The 19,675-nt window shown below is 38.1% G+C and overlaps 1 protein-coding gene across 1 annotated transcript in view; it reads right to left on the bottom strand.

The window, feature by feature from the left end:
* Positions 1–19,675, bottom strand: part of LRP1B (LDL receptor related protein 1B) — a 2,136,850-nt gene that overhangs the window by 1,116,841 nt on the left and 1,000,334 nt on the right. The gene's annotated exons all lie outside the window — the stretch shown is intronic.

Genomic DNA, 19,675 nt, shown 5'->3' on the forward strand with positions numbered 1-19,675 from the left:
CCCAGCTCTGTCAGTTATGGACGTTTGTGGAGTAAAACAGCAGATTGCTAATCCCTGTCTCTCGGCCTCTGCCTTTCCTTCTCTGTTATTTGGACTTTCAAATAAATAAATAAATCTTAAAAAAAAAAAAAAAAAAGAAGCCAAGACTTGGAAATAAAGCCAAACGACAATTGATGGGTTCTTTCAATGGCATACATCAGCGTTGTAAAAATGGCCTGATCAAGGAATGATTAATTCTCCAGAAAAGTGCTTTCCATTAACACTTGTTTTTGGTGATGGAAATACTCCATGTTTAAGTGGTCCAAGACAGTGGCCACTAGCAAAATGTGTCTATTGAGCACTTAACAACTGGCAACTGTGACTAAGAAGCTAAATCTTCACTGCATTTATTTTAATTAATTTATATTCAAAATCATATAATGGCTACTATGGATAATGCTGCTCTAGAAGAATGTATTCTATGTTTGACTTGAGTAATTTCTATTTGAGTAAATCTATACACTGTGAAATTGCATGTTAACGCCTGGTGGAAAAAACAACCACAAATGTTATGATTTAATTTCCCCATGAGACAGTAACATTTTTACACCTAACTTATAAATCTCTTTTAAACCTCTTTTCTTTAAAATACTCATCAATATCCAATTTTTTTAATGCTCTTGGAAGAGCAGCTCTGAACTCTTTCCTTCAATAATGCATAAATCAATTTTTGACTTATGTTTATTCTGGATTTTTATGACATTCACACTTTTAAATTTTGAAAATTACAATAGTCTCTTGTCCATATGTTATATGTTATATAAGTTATGCTGTATATACCATGTGTTTCCTATATTGACACACCATTATAATGTTCTTTTATGAATTAGTCATAGAATTAATAAAATCTAATGGTAAAATAGAATCGTAACTATGTACTATAGAAACCATTTTCTGACTATGGGGTATCTCTGTCTTTCAAAATATTTTATTATATTATGTTGATTGTGATTGACTACAGGTAACTAAACCATGGAAGGCAAAATGTAAATAAGAGGGAATTATTGTGTACTTTGATTCTTCCTTGCTTGAACCTACTATGGATCATAATCCATTGACTAAAGAGAATAAGACAGTACAGTAAAGACTACTCCCAAAAGTGCTACTTTGGCCTATTGAATATTTCATGCTAAAGGAATTTGAGAAACAGTAGGTGCAATAAGGTCTCTCTGTTCTTCCCCTTACACCTAGACAAAGTCATAAGATCTTCATGTGGGAGATGCCTTCCCTATGCCCGCAGGAAAGGAACATCCTAACATCTGAAGACAGAGGGACTTTGAAAAGAATCTGAATGACCTGGCCTTGCTCAATTTCCTCTCTGTTATTATCCGCAGCTCATATCTATGTGCAATCATGTTTTGCCATGAATTTCTACCTTTCACTAGAACTAGTAACAACAACAAAAATTCACAATCTTTTTGTTTTCATTTACTTATGAAGGTTCCTTTCACATGTAAAATTTATATTAAATAAATGTGTATACTTTTCTTTAATCTGTCTTTTGTCTGATTTGCCTGGTCCCAGCTGATGAAACTAAGATGGTAGGGGAAGAGATTATTTTTTCCTTTTCTATTCTGTGCTTCGAAATGTTCACTCACTAGCATGCTGCTTTAGTGATTAATGTTCTCTCAACAGAAAAACTAACAAAGATGCATGTGTTGTTGCATTATCATTCATAATGGTGCACTGTCATAGGAAGGTAGAGAAAGGATCTACATAGTGGGAATTTTTGTCATGTCCTACAAGTGTAAGGAGAAAGTGGATATTTTAATTCATGGGATAAAGACTCATGTCATTGATCATAGTTTCATTCCTGGATCACACAGCCGTTATGGAATCATAAACATTTAAATGTCTCTTAAATTCCAAGAAGCTTTTTTTGCAACAAGTCCCAAAACAAGGATTTTTAGGAATTTGAATTATTTCTGTCTTCAGAAATCTGAAAATGTAGGCTTTGTTTTGTTTTTGAGTCTTTTTGCTGTATTATATCAGTTGGAGCTCAGAACCCACTGTTTTAAATGTCTTTTTAAATACCTTTGGTTCAGATAAAGTATGTGCCAGAGTCCATTCAATGACCCATCCCTCATGCTGGGTATACAGTTGCCTTAGTCTTTGCAATTGTAATTTCAGACAAAGGAGCAGTTTGACAGCATTCAAACCTTTTTTCAACTCTGTCATTTCAGAAAGTTTCTCTGCTACTGAAACAATAGATATTGTTAACAACTATGCAAGTTCAGAGCAGTTAAGTCTCTAAAGAGACTGATTAGCTAAATACTTAGCAATTGTCAAGAACTGGCTTTACTTATTTTTGTTATAGTTGAAGCTTCTGTCTGCTCTCAAGGTAATATGTATCAAGATCGAGACATTAGAAAAATAATTCACACAAGCTACACAGGTTTGGGGTTCAGAACATGATACCCCAAAGTGTGATACACTTTAAGTAGAAGAAACTGGAGGGATTCAAAAGCAAAATCTCTCTCTGAACTTCTCTTTACCTCCTGTGTCATATCCCTTTTTTCTCCCCTGATGCAAATCATAGAAACTAAAATCAGTCTTCTCCCAGGCAGGTCATAGAAACCAGAAATCCTGTTCCCCAAAGCAAGCCATAAATCCAAGAATTATTACTCTAACCTTCCCCTACCTTTCTGTGTAGAGGTGGGTCATAAAGAAATCCCCTGACATACCTTGATCCAGAGGGATCTTGCCCCATACCAAGGAGGCAGACAGACATGCCACATAGAGGTCAAGAAGAACTGGAACAAGTAGGCCTTGCGAGGTTTATTCCCTCAGTTCATCAGCATTAGATCAGCTCCCTCCCCACTTTTTAATCTGATCAATTCTACACCACTGTGCATTATTCTTTGAAATCATGTATAATAACAACAGCTTTCCCTGGGTCTTTAGGTCTTCATTTCTGAAGACTTTAGTGTCATTTAAAACTTTCTTAAATAAATTTGACATGCTTTTCCCCTGTTAACTCAGTGTTTATCATAGCAGTGTCAGCTGTGGCACTTATAATGGGTAAGGAAAGGTTTGATGCATTTCTGCCCTAGCGATACATGGAGGGGAAGGAGGGAGAGAAAGGAGGAGAGAGAGTGAGAGAGCAAGATGGAGAGAATATGAACTGAACAGATTTGGTTAGTTTTAAACTAGCACAGAAGCCAAGATGTTTAAGTCTGAATTATTTCTCTGCCTTCAGAAAACTGGAAACGATTTGAGCATTTTATGAAATAAGTGATTTTCTAGAAAAATATTCAATATTTCTTATTTTGCTTTAATGAAATAAAGTTTATAGGAAATTACTGAAGATAACCATAATCCTTTTATGATATTACTAAAAAAATACTCTAAACTTTTAATCAGACCCATACAGCTTTACTGTCACTAGAACAAAGTTTTAAATGTGCTTGGTATTTCATTTCTCTACTTACTATTCATTATCACTTCAAGCAAAATTCAGTGGGATTTTGACCTCATGATTCCTTTAAAATGTCTTGTATTTTGTTTGGTCAATCAGAATTTCCTAACTGCCAAACGTTATTTCCCTGTTCCTATCCGCAGTCTCTGAAATTATTGATACCTTGGCTTGAAATACAAGATAAGTCTATCAATACTAGCAGTAATTTAAAAGAATAAAGAATACTGAAAGCATTTAAAAACTTACAAACTAATATACAACATAGTTATTAGCCATGCTTTTAAAACTTATTATTAAGTCTAATAACGTCATGTGATACCCAGCGAAAATTAATTGAAATGAAAGCTCAAAAATAAAAATATAAATGAAGAACACTTATAACAATTCATAATTAATTAAAAATGATGCATCATGGTTTCTATCTAGTCATAAAGCAAGTAATTATCCATCAGAGTTGATGAATGTGAAAGAGAAACCCTTTAAGTTCAGGAAAAAACAATTTGTGCTTAGTATTAAGGACTGAATTGTGTCCTCCCCAAATTATATGTAGTAGTTCTAATTCCCAGAACTTCTAAAAGTAGCCATATTTGGAGATAATTTCTCTCAAAACAACATGAAGTGAAAAGGGTAGCCATTAGGGTCACTCCCACCTGACACGATGGGTTTCCTTCCAAAATGAGAAAATTAGAGCATTCAACACCAGAGGGCCATGTGGAAGAAAGGCCATGTGAGAACATAACAAGATGATGGTCCCTGAACACCAAAGAGGTGTCAGGACTTGATCTTAGCCTTTTCATTCTTCAGAACTCTAAGAAATTACTGTTGTTAGAGCTACAACTAATCTTTTGTTAGGACAGCACTATGAAACTAATAAACCTACTCAAGCATTGTTTGAGAGAGGAGTCCATGCCACAAAATTGTTGAGAACAAAAGTCAAAATCTTGCTAAGGAAAAAATAGAAAAGGGATATCTGTGTGGGCTTTCCGTGTCAAGATAATCCATTGTATTATATGCCCATGCAAAGATTCAGTAATTCTCTAGGTAAATACAACTTTGTTTTACTTAACAAGTTAATGCTGGTTAGATCTCATCCTGTATGAATTTGTATATCAATTTGTAGATGGGTAAACTGCAAATTTTATTATACCAATAAAGACAAAAATGATTTCCAACTGGTGGAAAAGATAATCCTAAAGATTGTACTTCTACTGCCCAGTAAAACATTAATCAATTTTATACCTAATTGAAATCTTTTGTAAACACTCTTTTATTTCCTTAATTATAAACATTTCAGTCTATTCTCCTTTGAATCAGCTTCACCATCTGCTGGTTCTCTTACTAAAAGGTCCTATGATTCCTTGATACATAGTCACTACATATTTGCTCATGTTTTAAAATTTTTTTTGGAAATTATATATTGACAAATGTTAGTACTTTATTTCTTCTTTATTTATTAGGTATTCGATAGTCAACCAGCCAGAAGTAGAAAATTTCTATATCTGTAAGAATCAGAAAGACAACACAGGTATGCATACTTGTTAACAGAGACTATGGTAATTCTAGCTGAAGAGTAGAAAGTGTGCACCTATCAAAAGGTGGCAGCCTCACCTGCAGCTGCTTGTTTTGATATAAAATTGCTTAATTGTTTCAAAGAAGCTCAAAGGTTGGCTTCATTTGCAATCTTTCAGTTTTTAAATATGATAAACTAATTTTTAAAAATTTTAAAGTATTTTGTGTATCAGGCAAAACTTTCTGGAACCACATTGGATCAAGGTCACTAGTATTATTACACTCAAGCAAAGTAAACATTGTTTATTCTTCAGTTGGGCCTAGCCCTGTGATTAAAAATTCCTACTGCAAAGGTTACTAACATCCATAAAAGTTCCTGGGCTTATATTACATAAATACAAGATCTACCTTGGGAAGTGCTCAGGGAATTAAATTAAATAACAAATGTTAAGAATATAGTGCAGTGACATATAGTAGGTGTTCCAAACATAACAGATGCTTCCTAGAAGGAACTAAAGGACCTTACTTTTTTGATGTATAGTTTTGTGCCTGCTTGTGATATGAATAAGAAAGAATTACAAGAAAATAGTATAGTACTAGGTAAAGCATTAAGTAATTATAAAACAGACATTCAAATAGGTTAGATGGTTTTTATATATGTCTACATATTGTCTGATACTACTGCTTTCCAGAGGTGGACCAAGTTCTTCTCTTGAATGTGGACTGTTTGCTGTGTCTTTCCTTTCTAGCAATAAGAATGCAGAACTGATGGAGTCAGACTTCTGAAGTTAAGTCATAAACCACATGATGATTTCCCATTTTATCATTTCTTTCTTTGACATACTCACTCTGGTAGAAACCAGATGTCATTCTCTGAGGACACTCAAGTAGCCCCATGCACAGGTCCTTTTGCAAGGAAATTATGACTCCTGCTGCTACCACTAGTGTGAGCTTGGATGTCAACCTTCCAAACCCAGTTAAACAATTCCATGATTACATTCCAGTACAATATCTTTTTTTTTAACAGCTTTTCATTTGAAAGGCAGAGTAACAGAGAGTGAGGGAAAGAAGGACAGGGAGAGAGAGAGAGAGAGAGAGGTCTTCTACCTGTTGGTTCACTCCCCATGTGGTCACAACCACTATGACTCAGCCAGGCCAAAGCCAGGAGCCAGGAAGACCATTTGGGTCTCCCACATGGGTGCTAGTGGTCCAAGGACTTGCATAATCTTCTGCTGCTTTTCCAGCCATATTGGCAAGGAGCTGGATAGAAAGCAGAGCAGCCAGGACTTGAACCAGCACTGGCTTCATAAGCAGTGCCTTAACACACTGTGCCATGCCTCCTAGCCAACATCTTGATTGCAATTGATTGAGCCACTCCTGAATTTCTAACCCATAGAAAATGTGAGATAACAGATACCCGCTTTTTTTAAAGCCACTAAATCTTGGAGCAATTTGTTATACAGCAAAAGATAATGAATGCAATGGTCAAGTCATTGCATTCATTGCAGTTTTAAAACATGGATTTTTTTGACATCATAGCCATTATATATAAATTTTAGACCTATATCTAAATGAGACTAGCTCCTACACTAGTAGCTGTCTTGATTCCTTTAAGTGATCCATGGTGTACCTCTAATGCTAAAAACGCAAGATATTCCACAAATGTTGATATATGAACCCCAGGAAATTTAAATTCTTGAACATTTCTGTTCTATTTTTAAAAAGTATGTTCTTGTGTTGAAAGTGTCATGTTTGGGCATGATCAAGGCTGGGATACTGCCTATAGTCCCATTCCGGAGAAGGGCGTAGTTAGTTGTAGTTGATAAAATAGACAAAACCAGACTTGAAAGCATTATTGGTCAGAGAAGCATTCTAAGAGGGACAATGTTTGACCTAAGCACATAAGGACAAGATGATGCTAGTCATATGGAGATCTGAGAATAGGGCATAACAAGCAGCAATGAGTGTGTCATGTTCTGAAAATGAGGACCAGGAATAGAAGTTGCCATACCATGGCTAATATATGAGTAAATGCAGGGAAAAGAGGTAGCAGAGATAGGAGTGTATAAACTATGACAGGTAAGTGAATTTTATAATAATTACATTATAAAGCCAGGGAATAATTTGATAAAAAATGATTTATTTGTATCATATAATCAATCATATGATTCAATCAAACACTCTACCAATGTATATGGTCAAGAACAGCAGTGTCCATTCTATCGCTCTCTAAGGTATCTGAATTATTTTACCTGCTTCAGTTGTGTTTATTTATTCTAATATAATGTTTATACTAGTATTTTTAAGTTTTTAAAATTTGAATATGACTTATTGATTTCCTAGATACACGACTAGGATTTTATTCCTTATATCCCTACACACACACACATGAACACTTTCTTTCTCACAATCTCAATTTTTAGTTAACATTCATCTTCATATAATTATGACTGTGTACATCTTTGCTGATAGGTGACAAAGTACTTTAATATGATTACATCTCCTTTCTTAAACAACTTTGATTTTTTTTAAGACTGAATTGCCTTTTTTCCAACTTTTCTTTTTTCCCTAATTTATCATTAAATAACTCTGAATAAGTGAATATTATTGAATAGCTCTGTAAAGAATTCTGACCTCAAGCCTGGCACTGTGGCATAGTGGGTAAAGCCGCTACATGCAGTGCCGACATCCCATATAGGTGCAGGTTTGAGACCTGAATGCTCCACTTCCAATCCAGCTCTCTGTCTTGGCCTAGGAAAGCAGTACAAGATGGGCCAAATCCTTGGGCCCCTGCACATGTGTGGGAGACCCGAAAGAAGCTCCTGGCTCCTGGCTTCAGAACGATGCAGCTCTGACCGTTGCGGCCAACTGGGGAGTGAATTAGCAGATGGAAGACCACTATCTCTCTGCCTCTCCTCTCTCTGTGTAACTCTTTCAAATAAAAAAGACTTTAGAAAAAAAATGAACCTCTCCAAATGAAAAAACTTGGTGTTCTATAAATGGTTTTGTTATTTTTGCTGTTTTACTTTTTAATATTTTTGCTTTTTAACATTTATTTATTTGAGAGGAAGAGAAACAGAAAGATAAAGAGATGGAGTGGGGTCAGGGGGCAGTGTTCCTCTCCACTGAATCACTCCCCTAATGCCAGGTCAAAGCCAGCAGACAAGAACTCAATCCAAGTCTCTCATGTGTGGGGCAGGGACTCAACTACCTGAACCATCATCTGCTGTCTCCCGGGTTCTGAGCTGGCAGGAAACTGTAATCAGGAGCAGGGCACGCACCCAATTTTCAGTACTCTGATATAGGATAGGGATGCCCTAACCAGTGGCTTTAAAGTTACAGCAAATACTGCCATTCTTATTTTTTTCAAGAAAAATCTTTATTTGAAAGGCAGAATGACATGAGATGGAATAGGAGAAGATGTAGAAGAGCTAGGAACTCCATCCAGATCTCCTACATGAGGTGCAGGAACTCAAGTCCTTGAGCCTTTATCTGCTCCTTCCCAGTCACATAAGCAGGAAGTTGGATCAGAAGTGGAACAGCCAGGTCTCGATATGGTGCTCTGAAATGGGATGTCAGCAACACACAGTGGCAATTTATTCCACTGTACCATAGCACCCATCTCCTTGTTTTATACTTTTTAATTTATTTTTAAGTTTTATTTAAGGCAGACAAATTTCACACATTTCATCTATACAGATTTAGGAACTTTGATCATTTCCACTATACCCTCCCTCCTGCCCATGCTCCCACCCTTTTCCCCACCTCTCTCATTCCCACACTAAATTTTCACAAAGATCTATTTTCAGTTTGCTTTGTACTTCTTGTAAGATTAACCATACAATGAGTAAAGAGTTCAACTTATAGTATGAGGGAAAAAAAACACTGTTCCCTAACAGTATAGACAAGGGCTATAAACAAACATTGAATATCAAAATGTCAATTTCACTCCTATACATTACATTTTAGGTACCACAGATCAGGGAAAATTTATTGCATTTGTCTTTTGGGGACTGACTAATTTCACTAAGTGTAATGGTTTCCAGTTCCATTTATTCTGTTGTGAAAGACAGGATTTCATTTTTTTTTTTCAGTGCTAACTAGTATCCCATAGTGTATGTATGCTATAATTTCTTTATCCAGTCATCAGTTGTTGGACATCTAGGTTGATTCCATATCTAAGCTACTATGAATTGAGCTGCAAAGTACATGAGGGTACAGTTAACTCTCTCATATGCTGATTTCATTTCATTTTATTTGGGTAAATTCCCAGGAATGGGATTGCTGGGTCATATGGTAGATCTATTTTCAGATTTCTTAAGAATCTCCATATTGTCTTCCACAATGGCTGTACCAGTTTACAATACCACAAACAGTAGATTAAGGGAATTTTTTCCCCAAATCCTCACCAGCAATTATTGAATATTTATTTCTGTATGAGAGCCATCCTAAATGGGGTGCAGTGATACATCATTGTGGTTTTTAATTTGCAGTTCCCTGATAGCTAGAAATTCTGAGCATTTTTTCACATGTCTGTTGGCCGTTTGTATATTCTCTTGAAAAATGCTTGTTCAAATTCTTTGCCCATTTCTTAACTGGATTGTTTGTTTTCTGTGGTTGAATTTCCTGAGCTCTTGATAGATTCTGATATTAATTCTTTATTAGTTGCATACTTTGTAAATATTTTGTCCTATTCTTTTGGATGACGTTTCACTTTGCTGAATGTTTATTTTACAGTGCAGAAGCCTCTCATCTTGCCCATTTGTCAATTTTGGCAATGATTGCCTGTGCTTCTGGGGTCTTTTCCAACAAGTCTTTCCCTATGTCAATGTCTTACAGGGTTTCACCAAAGATCTATAGTAATTTGATGGTTTTGGGTTATAGATGCATGTCTTTGATCCAATTTGAGTGGATTCTTGTGTAAGGTGTAAGGTAGGGGTCTTGTTTCGTACTTCTGCATGCACAGATCCAGTTTTCCCAGCACCACATGCTATTCTCCACTTTCAGTATATATTGGCTTGCTCCATAACCATGGTTTTAAGATTTTCTTTTATTAGTCCAGCTACTTACTGCTTCTGAAATGAAATCTCCTAATTTCTGCCAAAGTAGTTATAAGAATTTTCCTGACTATTAGAACTGCAGTAGGGAACATAGAAGCCTAAATATTCTTAAACCAGGTATACTTCTTACCCCTTGTCCCATCCTATACCTCCACCTTCAGAGGCTCCCAGGTTTTCCAATTCTTAAGACTGTCTCAGGTAGTCATAGAATCCCACCTGCACTCACTTAACAAAGAAGAGAAGTATAAAAACTAATTAACTTGTGATTATTCATTTGCACCTTACTGTCCCATGTTGTCTCACCTTGTCCCTTTTCACTTTCTCTTGTTATTTCTGGGTTGATACATACAAAGAAAATTCTTTCCCATGTTTATACTGATTTTACAGAAACAGCAAACAAAATGAATATTTTTGTCCTATATACATCAGTTAATGAAAACTCTCACGACAGTTTCAAGAGGGAATTGAGATCTCTGTTCAGCCTTAAAAAGATCATTCCAGTTGCTGTGTGGCCAAGAGGGAAAAGCTGAGAAGAGGCACTCAGTTATGATAACTTGCACTTTCCAAGAGGAAGATGTGATAGCTTCATAGCAGAGATAAAGTTATGTGGCCAACTCTCATCACATTCCATTAATCATTAAATACATAATCATAGAGATATATTGAAGTTACATTCCAACTTTAAGAAAGGAGTGAAGAATCATAGCCGAAAGTCTGAATACACTGCAAATCCAAATGCCAATTACCAATTAAATATGAAATACCAAGTATTTCTATTCTTATTATATATTATGAATATTTTAAATGATGGTCTTCATTTCCATAATGTTCCCTCAATCTGAGATATTTTAAAGCATTTTAAGGTAATAACAAAACCTATCTTGTTTACCTTGATTTATGTATCTCTTCAATGGTTTCAGTGGGAAATTAATATTTAGATTTTATGCCACATTTCTTTGCTAGAATATTTGAAAATATCTATAAAATGATATAATTGCATTTATTTTTATTTTATTGTCACCATAATGTCTATCAAGAAGGATACACTCACATTATTCCTATGTGATATTAAACAAAACAAGTTGGAAAAACAAAAGCTCTATTTGTATAATAATGAAAATGATATTACAGAAGTTCAGTGAATGTATACTGTGGATAGGCTTATCTTTAATCATGAACAGATTCTGAGGAACATTATAGAACCTTTCCTTCTTTGTTTCACTCATGAAATATTATACCATTATAGGCCCCAATCTTATTTCTTGTATGGATGAAATGTCACGAAAAAGAGCATCATGGATACTTCTGAATATGAGCTGTCAGATAGGTGTTCATCAAAACTATGCCTGAATTTATGCAAAAGAAAAGGAAGTGCTTCTTGCATGAGATGTTTAATCCACACTAGGTCATTTTATACTATCCTGGATGGCCTTAGGTGTTTTTTTTCAGAACTAGATTGTCATTTTGAGAAAAGCACTAATTTCAAATGTTCAAAAGTAGCTATTTTATAAATAAAACACTGTGACAATGTAAACTACAAAGCAATGTGTTCTTTTTTTAAAACTTTTATTTAATAAATATAAATTTCCAAAGTACAACTTTTGTTTTATAGCGGCTTTTTCCCCCCATAACCTCCTACCCACCCACAACTATCCCATCTCCCACTCCCTCTCCTATCCTATTCACATCAAGATTCATTTTTAATTATCTTTATATATAGAAGATCGATTTAGTATATATTAAGTAAAGATTTTAACAGTTTGCACCCACATAGAAACACAAAGTGTAAAGTACTGTTTGAGTACTAGTTATGCTGTTAATTCACATAGTAAAACACATTAAAGACAGAGATCCTACATGGGGAGTAAATGCACAGTGACTCCCGTTGAGATTTAACAATTGACACTCTTGTTTATGGCGTCAGTAATCACCCAAGGCTCTTGTCATGAGTTGCAAAGGCTATGGAAGCCTTTTGAGTTTGCTAACTCTGATCTAATTTAGACAAGGTCATAGTCAAAGTGGAAGTTCTCTCCTCCCTTCAGAGAAAGGTACCTCTTTCTTTGATGGTCCGTTCTTTCCACTGGGATCTCACTCACAGAGAACTTTCATTTAGGTAATATTTTTTTTTTTGCCACAATGTCTTGGCTTTCCATGCTTAAAATACTTTCATATGCTTGTTAGCCAGATCCAAATGCCTTAAGGGCTAATTCTGAGGCCAGAGTGCTATTTAGGGCATCTGCCATTCTATGAGTCTGCTGTGTATCCCGCTTCCCATGTTGGATCGTTCTCTTTTTAATTCTATCAGTTAGTATTAGCAGATACTAGTCTTGTTTATGTATCCCTTTGACTCTTAATCCTATCATTATGATCAATTATGAACTGAAACTGATCACTTTGACTAGTGAGATGGCATTGGTACAGGCCACCTTCATGGGTCTGAATTGAAATCCCCTGGCACATTTCTAACTGTACCATTAGGGGTAAGTCCGATTGAGCATGTGCCGAACTGTACATCTCCTCCCTCTCTTATTACCACTCTTATATTTAACAGGGATCACTTTTCAGTTAAATTTAAACACCTAAGAATAATTGTATGGTAATCAAGGAGTTCAACCAATGGTATGATGTAGAACAAAAAAATACTAAGAGGAATAAAGTATTAAGTTGTTCCTTGACAGTCAGAACAAGGACTGATCAAGTCATTGTTTGTCATGGTGTCCATTTCACTTCAACAGGTTTCCTTTTAGGTGCTCAGTTAGTTGTCACCGATCAGTGTTCATTCAGGAGCATGTTGTTCAGTCTCCATGTGTTTGCATATGCTCTAGGGATTCCTGAGATGCTAATTTCCAGCTTCATTCCATGTGGTCTGAGAAGCTGCATGGTACGATTCCAATTCTTTTGAATTTGCTGAGACTTGTTTTATGGCCTAGTATGTGGTCAGTCCTAGAGTAGGTTCCATCTACTGCTGAGAAGAATGTGTATTCTGTAAGTATAGGATTAAAAGTTCTGTAGGTATCTGTTAGATCCATTGGGCTACAGTGTCGATTAAATCTGCTGTTTCCTTGTTGATCTTTTGTCCGGTTGATCTGTCTATTGCTGAAAGTGGAGTACTGAAGTCCCCCAATACTATTGTATTGGGTTGTAAGTCTCCCTTTAAGTCTCTTAACATATCTTTTAAATAAACTGGTGCCCTGTAATTAGGTGCGTATACATTTATAGTAGTTACATCTTCCTGTTGAATTGATCCCTTAATCATTATGTAGTGCCCCTCTTTGCCTCTCTTAATAGTTATTGTGTTAAAGTTTATTTTGTCTGATATTAAGATGCCTATGCCAGAACGTTTTTAGTTTCTGTTGGCATGGAATGTCTTTTTCCAACCTTTCACTTTCAGTCTGCATGCATCTTTGTTGGAAAGATGTGTTTCATGTAAGCAGCAAATTGAAAGGTTTTGTTTTTTAATGCATTCAGCATGTCTGTGCCTTTTAACTGGAGAGTTGAGGCGATTAACATTCAATGTGACTATTGATAAGTGCTAACTGTGCCCTGCCATCTATCCAAAGATATTTCTTTTTTCTTTTTTTTTTTTTTTTGACAGGCAGAGTGGACAGTGAGAGAGAGAGACAGAGAGAAAGGTCTTCCTTTGCCGTTGGTTCACCCTCTAATGGCCACCGCGGTAGCGCACTGCGGCCGGCGCACCGCGCTGTTCCGATGGCAGGAGCCAGGTGCTTATCCTGGTCTCCCATGGGGTGCAGAGCCCAAACACTTGGGCCATCCTCCACTGCACTCCCTGGCCACAGCAGAGAGCTGGCCTGGAAGAGGGGCAACCGGGACAGGATCGGTGCCCCGACCGGGACTAGAACCCGGTGTGCCGGCGCCGCAAGGCGGAGGATTAGCCTGTTGAGCCACGGCGCCGGCTTAAAGATATTTCTAATATATGCTTTGAACTTCTTGTGATCTTTTACTGGGAGGTTTTCTTCCTTTCCCTTCTTTCATATTGATGGCCATGTTTCTGTATTTCTGTGTGTAACACATCTTTAAGCATCTTCTGCAGGGCAGAATGAGTGGTGACAAATTCTTTGAATTTCTGTTTGCTATGAAAGGTCTTTATTTCACCTTCATTCACAAATGAGAGCTTTGCCAGATATAATATGCTGGGATGGCAGTTTTGTTCTCTTAGTACTTGGGCTATATCTCGCCATTCCCTCCTAGCCTGTATGGTTTCTGATGAGAAGTCTGTTGTGAGTCTAATTGGAGATCCTCTGAGAGTAATCTGACATTTCTCTCTTGCACATTTTAGAATCTTTTCTTTATGTTTCACTGTGGTGAGTTTGATTACAATGTGTCATTGTGAGGATCTCTTCTGGTCATGTTTATTGGGGGTTCTATGTGCTTCCTGTACTAAGATGTCTCTGTCCTTCTCCAAACCCAGGAAGTTTTCTGCTAGTATCTCACTAAAAAGGCCTTCTAATCCTTTCTCTTTCTCCATGCCTTCAGGAACTCCTAGAACCTGAATGTTGGTTTTTTTAATAGTATCCTGTAGGGCTGGCACCATGGCTCATTTGGCTAATCCTCCGCCTGCATCACTGGCACCCTGGGTTCTAGTTCCAGTTGGGGCACTGGGTACTAGACCCAGTTGCTCCTCTTCCAGTCCAGCTCTCTGCTGTGGCCCAGGAGGGCAGTGGAGGATGGCCCAAGTGGTTGGGTCCTTGCACCCACATGGGAGACTGGAAGGAAGTACCTAGCTCCTGGTTTTGGATCAATGCAGTGCTATCCATAGTGGCCATTAGGGGAGTGAATGAACAGAAGGAAGACCTTTCTCTCTGTCTCTTTCTCACTGTCTATAACTCTCTGTCTCTCTGACTCTCTCTCACTGTCTAACTCTGACCTGCAAAAAATAAAAAAAAAAAATAGTATCTTGTAGATTCCCAACAATATTTTTTTAGATTTCTAATTTCCTCTTATTTTCTTTGGTTTGACTGTATACTTTCCTTTGCTCTGTCTTCTAAGTCTGATATTCTCTCTTCTATCTCACTGATTCTGTTTTTAAGGTTCTCAAATGTGTTTTTCATTTGTTCTATTGAATTCTTCATTTCATTTTGATTCCTTCTTAATATTTCATTTTCATGAGACTTGTATTTCTTCTATCTCATCATCTTCATAATCTTGTATTGGAATGTCATGTTAATTTGGGAGCGTCCTGATGTCTTCCTTGTTCTTGTTTCCTCAGTTTCTGCATTTGTTATTTGGCAATGTGGAGATATTCTTTGATTTCTTTTTTTGTTGTCGTTCATTGGTGGCTTTTCTCATTATACTATGACTCTAGATTAAATGGAGTGTCTGCTTTTGGTGAATCTTTAGAGGCTTGTGGTGGGTGTGGCCAGAGAACTCTGTTCAGTTCTGGTTTAAGTTTGTGCCAAATGTGACACACCCAGGTTTGGTGTAGTCAATCTCTCTCTCTCTCTCTTTCTTTTTTTATTCAGAAAGGAAGTAATTCCACTCAGCTGAGCTCTTCTCCCTGATGGCAATCAGTGCCTGAGCGCTAGCCCCAGTGGGTATAATATTCATCTGCTCTGTCCCAAGGACCACACAAAGGATCTGTGCAGTCTTCAGTGTAAGCTCAGATCCCCCTGAAATGTCTCTCAGCACGTAGCCAAAGCCGCCCAAATTTGTGGCATCTCCCACTGAGACTACTCGTGTCTCAGCCACACCATGAGGTCTCCCACACACCCTCAGTTTTTTTTTTTTTTTTTTTTTTTTTTTTACAGTCCTGGTTCATAAGCTCCACATATTTACTAAGTCTTAGTCTCCTGTTATTTCTCCCCACCAGAGTCAGTTTCTTATGCTTGGCTGAGCTCGGGCACAGCCCTGAGCTGGCACAGCTGTTACATATGTCCAAAATGGCACTTGCTCTATTGTCTTGTTGCCTTTGTAAGGTGAGTGGGGAGAAAGAATCGTGTCCATACCAGTCTCTTTTATTTTATTTTATTTTTTTTTCTCTCCTCTAGTTAGGCTGGTGTACTTTCCCCTGCAGGGCTTCAAGCTCTTCCTGCCACCTTTCCATCAGTGTCTCTGTCTACTGTTGTTTCACCTCACCTCCCTTTCCAGTGCTGATGCGTAGAATCGGCAGCTGGGCTCCTGAGCCATGGGTGCCCGTGCCCTCCATGTAGGTTCACCATGTCCCACTAATTCTGGAAGAGTTTCCTCTGCAGTTTTTTCCTTAACTCTTCCCTGAGACTACTGTATCTCCACTTTTATTAAACTATCTTTTCCCTGACTATCAGTGAGCTCCCTCCCTATTCTGCCGTCTTGGAGCCCTCCAGCCTTATGTGTTTTGTTGGGAGAAGAGAAACCAGATGATTGCACTTTTACATTTTGTTTACTTCACTTTTCTACTCTTTCCTAATTCTTTAACACTAACCATAAATCAATTTGATTTCCAATTGTGGATGCACTTACACATAAATGATCTCAGAAGAAAACATAGTTTACACAGGAGCATCTTTTTCCCCAGCAAGCATACTTTACAATCTCATTTGACCCATGCATGCAATGACTTCACCTTTCATTCAATTTTTCTCTCTCCAAACTTCACCCTACATTCACTCTATCAATCTTTAGACCTCTACCTGAAACTGCTCATTTCTTTCCATATTTCTTATTACCTTCTTTGTTTAGACACTATCTTCTCTCTTCTGGATCACTACAATAGTTTCTTAACTAGTCTCCCTGCTTTTCTTCTGGCTCCATTATAGCTATCTTTACAGAGAATGCATAGTGATCATTGTACCACACAAATTATGTGATAACACGAAGGAAGAAATCAGTACTGACAGAGTTCTGTTACAGTGGATTTTCAGTGAAGAAAAGTCATAAGAAACTGATAGTCTCAGATTTACTTCATTGAACAAATGCTTTCCACTGCAGTCTCATAAGTATCTTTATCTACGTTCTCTAAGCTTTAGCCCAATTTTAAGCCAAATGGTGTACAGTATTTCTTTTATAACATTTTGCCTTGAAGGCTACTCAAGAACTGAGGTGAACTGGGCTTCTATTTGTGTTATTGTTTCCTAAACCACATAGGTTTGGTAAACAAGAGATATTATTCTAAATCTTCAGTCTGTTTTTCTACAATATCAACCCTATCCCTAAAGACTCCAACAGTGTCCCACCATGCTTAGTATAAAATCCAAAGACTTGGCCGGCACCGCAGCTCACTAGGCTAATTCTCCGCCTTGTGGCGCCAGCACACCGGGTTCTAATCCCAGTCGGGGCACCGGATTCTGTCCCACTTGCCCCTCTTCCAGGCCAGCTCTCTGCTGTGGCCCGGAAGGCAGTGGAGGATGGCCCAAGTGCTTGGGCCCTGCACCCGTATGGGAAACCAGGATAAGCACCTGGCTCCTGCCTTCGGATCAGCGTGGTGCGCTGGTCGCAGAGTGCCAACCGTGGCGGCCATTGGAGGGTGAAACAATGGCAAAAAGGAAGACCTTTCTCTCTGTCTCTCTCTCTCTCACTGTCCACTCTGTCAAAAAAAAAAAAAAAATCCAAAGACTTTAGAGTGGCATCCAAGACTCCCAAAACTCCCTTCTTTCCCACCTTATTTTTGTTCACTTTATTTAAGTCACATTGGCCTCTTCATGTTTTCTTGAACCTGTAAAGAATGCTTCTCCTTAAAACACTTATATTTGGCCTTCATGACACAATAAATTTGCTATGTATTTGTGCTTTTGAGTCCCCTCAATGTTCAATGCCAGTTTTACACAGAGGACTTCCTGGACCAGCAGATATTAAGAAGACTCTTGGGGGCCAGCGCCGTGGCTCAACAGGCTAATCCTCTGCCTAGTGGCGCCAGCACACCAGGTTCTAGTCCTGGTCGGGGCGCTGGATTCTGTCACAGTTGCCCCTTTTCCAGTCCAGCTATCTGCTGTGGCCAGGGAGTGCAGTGGAGGATGGACCAAGTGCTTGGGCTCTGCACCCCATGGGAGACCAGGAGAAGCACCTGGCTCCTGGCTTTGGATCAGCGTGGTGCGCCAGCCGCAGCGCACCGGCCACAGCAGCCATTGGAGGGTGAACCAATGGCAAAGGAAGACCTTTCTCTCTGTCTCTCTCTCTCTCTCACTGTCCACTCTGCCTGTCAAAAATAAAATTTAAAAAAAAGGGGAAAAAAAAAAGAAGGCTCTTGGGACCTGCATTGTGGTGTACTGGGTCAAGCTGCTGCCTGTGTCACCAGCACTCCATATGGGCTCCAATTCGAGTCTCAGCAGCAACACTTCCAATCCAGCTCCCTGATAATGTGCCTGGGAAAGTAGTGGAGTATAGCCCAAGTCCTTGGGCCCCTGTACCCACAAGGAAGACCCAGAAGAAACTCCTGGCTCCTGGCTCCTGCCTCCTGGCTTCAAACCGACCCAGCTCACAGCTGCTGTGTGTATTTTTTGAGTGAACCAGTAGATAGAAGCTCTCTCTCTGTCTCTCCCTCTAACTCTGACTTTAAAATAAATAATTACTAAAAGAAGACTTCTTATATCTCCATTTGTATGTGCATGCATACACACACCTGTGACTTCATTCTATCAGTTTATAATATTACCCTCATTTTATGTCCTTTCAGCATTCATCACTGACAAGATAATTATCACTGCATTATCTCTCCACATTAGAATATAGATCCCACGTGAGTAGTGTCCCATATGACTAATTCAATGATGTCTTCCCAAAGGCCAGATCTGAATGTAGTCCATGGTAAGTTCTCAGTACATATTTGTGAATGGATACTTATTCTATTCACAACTGCCTCTGCTCAAGAATCTCCTGCCTATGCAGTGGACATTGTAGCAGCACTGGGTTAAGTTATTCTTTGAGACACCTGCATCTGGTATTAGAATTCTAGGTCAAGTTCTAGCTATTGTGATTCATATACAGCTTCCTGTTAATGCACCTAGGAAGTCAGCAAATGATAACCCAACTACTTGTGTTCCTACTTCCCATATGGGAGACATGGATCAAGTTCATGGCTCCTGCCTTTGACTTGACCAACCCTTGTTTGTTGCAGACAATCAAGGGGTAAACCAGTGAATGGAAGATTCTCCCTTTCACTATCTCCCTTTTGTTATTCTGCCTTGCAAATAAATGAATAATTAAGTCTTTAACTTTTAAATTTTTTTAAAAGGTAGAATGATGGTTGGGGTTGGGTGTGAGGGAGAAATATATAGAGAGATCTTCCATCTGCTAGATCACTCATCACATGACTGTAACATCCAAAACAGAACCAGGAAAAACCAGGAGCCAGAAATTCAATTCAAGTTTCCTATGTGGTGGCAGGGAAGCAAGTTCGTGAGCCATCTTCTACTGCCTTTCAGGCTCCTACCTTACACCAAAAAACTCAAAATGGATCAAAAACATAAATCTACGACCCGATAACATCAAATTACTAAAGAACATTGGGGAAAATCTACAAAACTTTGGCATAGGGGAAGACTTCTTGGAAGAAAACTCAGAAAGCACAGGCAATCAAAGCCAAACTAAATAAATGGGATTACATCAAAGCTGAGAAGCTTCTCCACTGCAAAGGAAACACTCAGCAAAGTGAAAAGGCAACCAAAAAAATGAGAGAAAAAACTTGCAAACTATGCAACCAATTAAGGATTAACATCAG

This window comes from Lepus europaeus, chromosome 1, assembly GCF_033115175.1.
Source record: "Lepus europaeus isolate LE1 chromosome 1, mLepTim1.pri, whole genome shotgun sequence".
Taxonomy (NCBI): Eukaryota; Metazoa; Chordata; class Mammalia; order Lagomorpha; family Leporidae; genus Lepus; species Lepus europaeus.